Source organism: Nannospalax galili, unplaced genomic scaffold (genome assembly GCF_000622305.1).
Source record: "Nannospalax galili isolate Female #2095 unplaced genomic scaffold, S.galili_v1.0 scaffold332, whole genome shotgun sequence".
In the NCBI taxonomy this organism is placed as follows: domain Eukaryota; kingdom Metazoa; phylum Chordata; class Mammalia; order Rodentia; family Spalacidae; genus Nannospalax; species Nannospalax galili.
Window position 1 is genome coordinate 351,569 of NW_008333794.1, and position 6,249 is coordinate 357,817.

Genomic DNA, 6,249 nt, shown 5'->3' on the forward strand with positions numbered 1-6,249 from the left:
ACTCAATTTTATGTCTTACAGGGCTTACACTGAGTTCAATATTGTATAACTGTATTAATTCAACAGTGAACCTAAAAATTTTATAGTCACTTTTGTAAGGGATATGTATCTTTGCTCTGGAAACTGTTATTAAGTTAAAGATGTAATGAAATGTTGCTTCTTGCATGTCAATGCTGTTGTCATGAAATGCTTCTTCTAGTTATGTGGTTATTAAATAAATAATTTTTAAAAAGTACACCTTGAATGTCTTGGTGCTCTGGATTCTTGGGGTCCAGATTAGTTTGTGCATGGTTTCAGCTAGCCTAGACTGAAACAGGGGAAGGTTTTCTGAAGTTCCCTTTGTTGTTTCCCAGAGCTTAATAAATTTAAAAATAAAATTATTAAAAAATAAAAAATAAAAAATATTTAAAATAAATAAAAATATTTTTTTAAAAAAGAATTACCTCTGCTTTTAAACTTTTGCATATATAATTTTTTTAAACTTATATGTTTCAATGTTTTGTTTTTTTGTCATAGGGTCTTGCTAGGTAGCCCAGGCTGGCCCCAACTCTCAATGTTCCTGCCTCAGCTTGCTAGGAATATAGGCTGTGTAATATAGTAGTTTCCTCCAAGTTCACACATTCCTTCCAGGAGGGAGGAGGTGTTCATGAGACTCAGGAGGTAAATAAGCACCACATCCCTGGAAATCAGAAACTTTCAGGAAAATTAGAAACTTGACAGATTCTGGGAGTTTCCTCTCCAGCTTTCTAGAAGCAGTAAACAACAGCTGGGAGAGGAGATTTCTAGAACCTGTGGCATCCTGTCCAGCTGCCTACGAGGTGTGTAGACAGCTCCAGGATTGAAGCTTTGGTGATAAACACCCTGGGCTGGTGTGGCCTTTTTGGTGATACAGCTATATTTGATTCGTCCCTGCTCCTGTATGGAAATTCTCAATCACACTCCTGTTAGTAACCCCAATAAAAACTTACCAGTTCGCCAAGTTACACTTTTGTGCAGTTATTACTTTGGTCTGTCATGGGTTTCCTTTCTGGGATGAGTAGATATTTATGAGTCATGTCTCCCCAGGAGAAGTCTACCACAGAACAGTGTAGGCCATCATGCCTAGCTAAAATATAAACATATTTTAGGAAGGAAAGTTTATATGCACTAACTTGAAAAGCCAGTCTCACCTGCCATACAAAGAAAGTAATATCACAATAAGTTGAGAAACAATAAAACATCATTTCTGATCAGATGTGGTTGGCTCCCAAACCTCGGGATGAGCTAGGCTGGCAAGTCAAAGTAAAGGTGTTTAAGGCCAACAAGATGGCACCCCTTTTCAAGCTAGACTATGCCTGATCTTTAATCACAAGAGGAAAAACAATACTCAGTCCGCAGAGGGCTTAGAGGGTAGCACCTCCTCCCTCCCCCAGATAGAGACTTACCCATCCCCTACTGCACACAGGTCCCTGCTAAGCACCTTACATACTTGACTAACTCCATGCTCACAGCAAACTGGGGAGGTGATGAATTTGATTTTCCCCATTTCGCCAATTCGGAAACAGGGAGGAAGACTGAGACTACTACTCAAGGTCACAGAGCTAGTGGGTAGGAAGCTGGGTCTGAAAGCCAGGCATACTGCTCCTCTGCCTGGCCCTGAGTCCCTGAACTGATAAAGCTGTGTATCACCAGCAGAGGCCCTGCAGCAGTGGGCAGGGCCTCGCCATTTCCTCCTGGCTGCACATAGGTCTCCACTTCTTAATGAACTCTACTTCTCATGAAAGGGATGGGGGAGGGGGTGTAGACTATCAAAAGATTCTGGCTTCTTAAATAAAGGTTATCCTAAGTAGATTCCTTATAAGATAAATTACCAAGCTAGGGGTCTCCTTCAGGTCAGGGGATGAGGAAGGAGTAAATCTTCCTTGTGATTCTCACTGCTTAAGGCACAGCTATGTATCACCTGAAACACCCTAGTAGCCTCAGTCAGGCTTCAGCCACTCTGTGAGTAATTACACAAGACACAACAGTTCCCCTGGGGGTGATGAGAATCTCAAGGAGTTCTGGGCTCATGGACCAACAGACAAACAAATAGAAGTATCACTCACTCCAGAAGAGTGAATCAGGAAGGACTTCCTGGAAGAAGTCATGCCCTTGATGAATCTTGAAGGACGGAATGTATCAGAAGTTCAGGGAGGATTCCACAAGCAGGGGCTAGAATCACACATGATAAAAGAATCAGCCCAGCAAGAAGATTAACAATTGTCTATACATGCAGCCAATGTGGACCACCCACATAAACAAAGTAACTATTATTAGATCTAAAGGGAGAGATGAATTCTAATGATAGTTGGAGACTGCATTCGACTTTTATGTTGCTGTGACAGAATACCTGACATAACTAACTTAAAGGAAGGACCTATTTGATTTAGCTGATGGTTTCAGATGTTGGAGTCCATCATGGAGCAGAGCAGTTCGCATCATCATAGCCACAAGAGGGAAATGGCCAGTCAAGATACAGCCTCCAAGGACATGCCCCTAATGACTGTCTTCCTCTAGCTAGGCGGCTAGGCCCTACTTTCCACAGTTCCACTACCTCCCAACAGCCTATTCAAATTTTCACTCTATCAATAGATTTATTTTTTTAATTTAAGTTTTTTTCATTTTATGTGTATGAGTGTACTGCCTGCATGTATATAAGTCTACTATATGTGTGCAATGCCAGTAGAGGCCATAAAAGGGCATGAGATCCCCTGAACTGGAGTCATAGATGGTTGTTAGCTGCAGTGTGGGTGCTGGGAACCAAACCCAGGTCCTCTGCAAGAGCAGCCAGTGCTCTTGACCACTGATCCACCTCTCCAGCCCTCACTCGATGGATTTAAAACTTTCCTTAGAGTCTTCATGACCTGACCTGATCCTCTCTTTAAATGCCTTCACAGACAACCTACAGACATGTTTTACCAAGCTCCTAGGTATTTCTCTGTGTGTGTGTGTGTGTGTGTGTGTGTGGTGCATGCACATGTGTGTATGTGTATGTTTGTGTGGTATTTATGTGGTATATGTGTGTATGGTGTATACATGTGTGTGGTGTGTGTATATGTGTATGTATGTATATATCTGTGCATGTGTGGTAGGTGTGGTGCATACCTGTGTGTGTGATATACACATGTGTGTATGTATGGTATGTGTATTTTTGTGTATATACACACATGCACACCCATGCATACACATGTGGAAGCCAGAGGGGCAGCATTCACTGGTGCTGCATGACATGTTGGCCTGAACAGTGCAAAGTGCTCAGAAGCAAAGCTGCAGTGAAGTCACACAACACTGCATGGCTAAGCACCACCAGGAATATCTCCAACTCATTATGCATTTGATTCTGAATTGATTTTTCATCATTGCACTGACGGAAACCTTTTACTCTTACCAATTTTTGTGACTCTCACACTCAATTACGCAGCTCCACATGGGGGTCCCTACCCATAGTATAAGAAACTGACTGGCTTAAGAGGTTCACAGATAGTAAAGAACTGTCTTCTGAGGGAGCAAAAACCTGGAGTGCCAATGGGTCCTGAGACTTTTGGACAGCCTGGGATATTCTGCCCAGCAGGAAGGAGATCTGGACACAGTTTAGGGCTTCCAGTGGAAGCATGTGTGGGCACACTACAGAGATATGGGTTCAAATTACTCAGATCACAAAGTAGACCAGCTACAAAAAGTGACTAACACCAGCAAAACCAACCCCAAAGACAAAACACATGTACCCAGAGAAAAGATCCTCTGGTGGCATGCCTCCCTGACCTGCCCTTTGTCAGTTCTACATAACCACTGCCAGCTGTACCAGAGGCAGGAGACGTGGACCTGGGTGTTCCCTTCAACATCATTGATAGATAAAAAAGTAGCAATATGACGAATAGGGTTGATCAGGAGAAAGCAGAGTTTATTAGCAAAGGAACACATGGGGCAGATTCCCTTCCAGGCAGGGAAAATGTCTGCCCCGGGTTGGGTCCTGAGCTGGGGTCTTTTAAGGGGGAGCCTTCTGCTTCCTGCAGAAGGTGGGAAGCTGTATTTTTTTTTAAGTTGGGTGGGGAGAAGTGGTAGAGCAGGACTGTTAAAACCTGTCCTCTTTAGAGATCAAAGGGGAAGCCTACTGTGTTGGCCAAACAGTGGAGAAAAGTCTGCTTCTCTTGACTTCAAAGACCAAGGTGCTTATCAGCTCAGTTCCCTTTTTTCAGGCTTGAGAAATCCGAAGTCCCTGGGACCCTGTTGGGGAGGGGGGAGGCTGCTATGGTTTGAAACCCTAATAATCATCAGCTATGCCACATGACTGTGCATATCACCTGCTGTTCAGTGACTTTGTCTGTGAGATGCACACATTTATCTGAATCATATTGACCCACTGAAAGTTCAGATTCAGTGAGAACCAAGACTCTTCCAAAGCTCGAAATCCGCCAAATAGTGGAAGTAGTGATGATGGCTTCAAACTGAAGACTTTCAGATTAAGAATACAATCCACATCTGACAGTTAAAATAGAAATAGATGTCTAGAGCACCTGTGAAGAAGCTAGTGAACTGGCAGTCTTAGGATGAGCCTGATTTCCATGTAAAAGTTCTTTTTGTTCTAAAGGAAAAAGAAACCAGATTAAAAATCTGTGTCCTATCAGTTATTATTCACTAATTTTTAACAATTGTCACTAGTAGATATAACTATTTCTTTTTTCTTTCTCTGAAACAGGGTCTTGCTATGTAGTTTGGCTGGCCTGGATCTAACCATGTAGACCACACTGGCCTCATGAGGCAACCAATCCTCCTGCAGCTGCCTCTCAGGTGCTGAAATTATAGACACACATCATCACACCAGGCATGACTGTGTCTTTTAGTAATAAAAGACCTGGAATTTGGTTAATTGTCTGAGGGTTCATCAAAATGTTGAGATTATGAATAAGGTTTACAGAATGACTACTTAATGCTCTTTAAAAAATGCGCAGACATTTCAATGCCTTTTCTTTATAGATAAGAGTAGTTGACTTCACCGATTAAATAGGTATATGCTCAAACATGAAATAACACCATCAGTTATCATATAATTTGCTTATAAGCATTTAAACTTATTTTTTTAATATTTAAAATTCTTTTTTTTTATAAGGTTTACAGAATGACTACTTAATGCTCTTTAAAAAATGCGCAGACATTTCAATGCCTTTTCTTTATAGATAAGAGTAGTTGACTTCACCGATTAAATAGGTATATGCTCAAACATGAAATAACACCATCAGTTATCATATAATTTGCTTATAAGCATTTAAACTTATTTTTTTAATATTTAAAATTCTTTTTTTTTTTTTTTTATTCTGTCTATGCTTCCCACGTGCTGGGACTAAAGGCATGTGCCACCACACCTGGCTTATTTATCATTTTTATTTTATGGGTATGCATGTATTGTCTGTATGAGGGTAAGTACACCCATGTTGTGTAATGCCCGCAGAAGACAGAAGAGGCTGTTGGATCCCCTGGAACTGGAGTTACGGACAGTTGTTAGCTGCCATGTGGGTGCTGGGATTCGAACCGGGTCTTCTGAAAGAACAGTCAGTGTTCTTAACAGCTGAGCCACCTCTCCAGTCCCCTAGTTAAACTTATTTTTATATATTGCTATAATAAAGAATTATTCTGCATTTAAAAGGTAGCATTTCATTCACCAGTGATGAACTTGCTAAAAATTCACAATAGCAGTAAATACGTAAGAATAAATTTAACCACGGAAGTGAAAATCCCTGCAATGAAAATTAGAAAATGCTAGTGAAGAAGATATAGAAGAACACATTCTACTTCTTGTTTTTTTTTTGAGGGGGGGTGTGGTTTTTTATTATTTAAATCCTCTGGAAGAGCAGCCAGTTCTCTTAACCACTGAGCCATCTCTCCAGCCCCTCGTTCTATTTTTTGTAGAATGAAAGAAAAACTTTAAGCTGCCCCAAATAAAAAAAGTAATAGTTACCAAAAGCATGCTCTGTCTTAGTGTGAGTTAAGTTACTGTATTTATTGTAAAGGTGAAATTTTAGTATTCAATGCAGTTTTCAATAAAAAGTAATTTAAAAGAAAGAAGGCTGGTAAGGTGGCTCAACAGGTAAAAGCTCTTGCTACCAAACCTGGTGGCTTGCATTGGATTTTCAGAGCCTGAGTGGTAGAAAGAGAGAACTGACTCCTGCAAGTTGTCCTATGACCTCCGCACATAGGAAGGAAAGAAGGAAAGAAAGGAGGAAGGGAGGGAGGGAG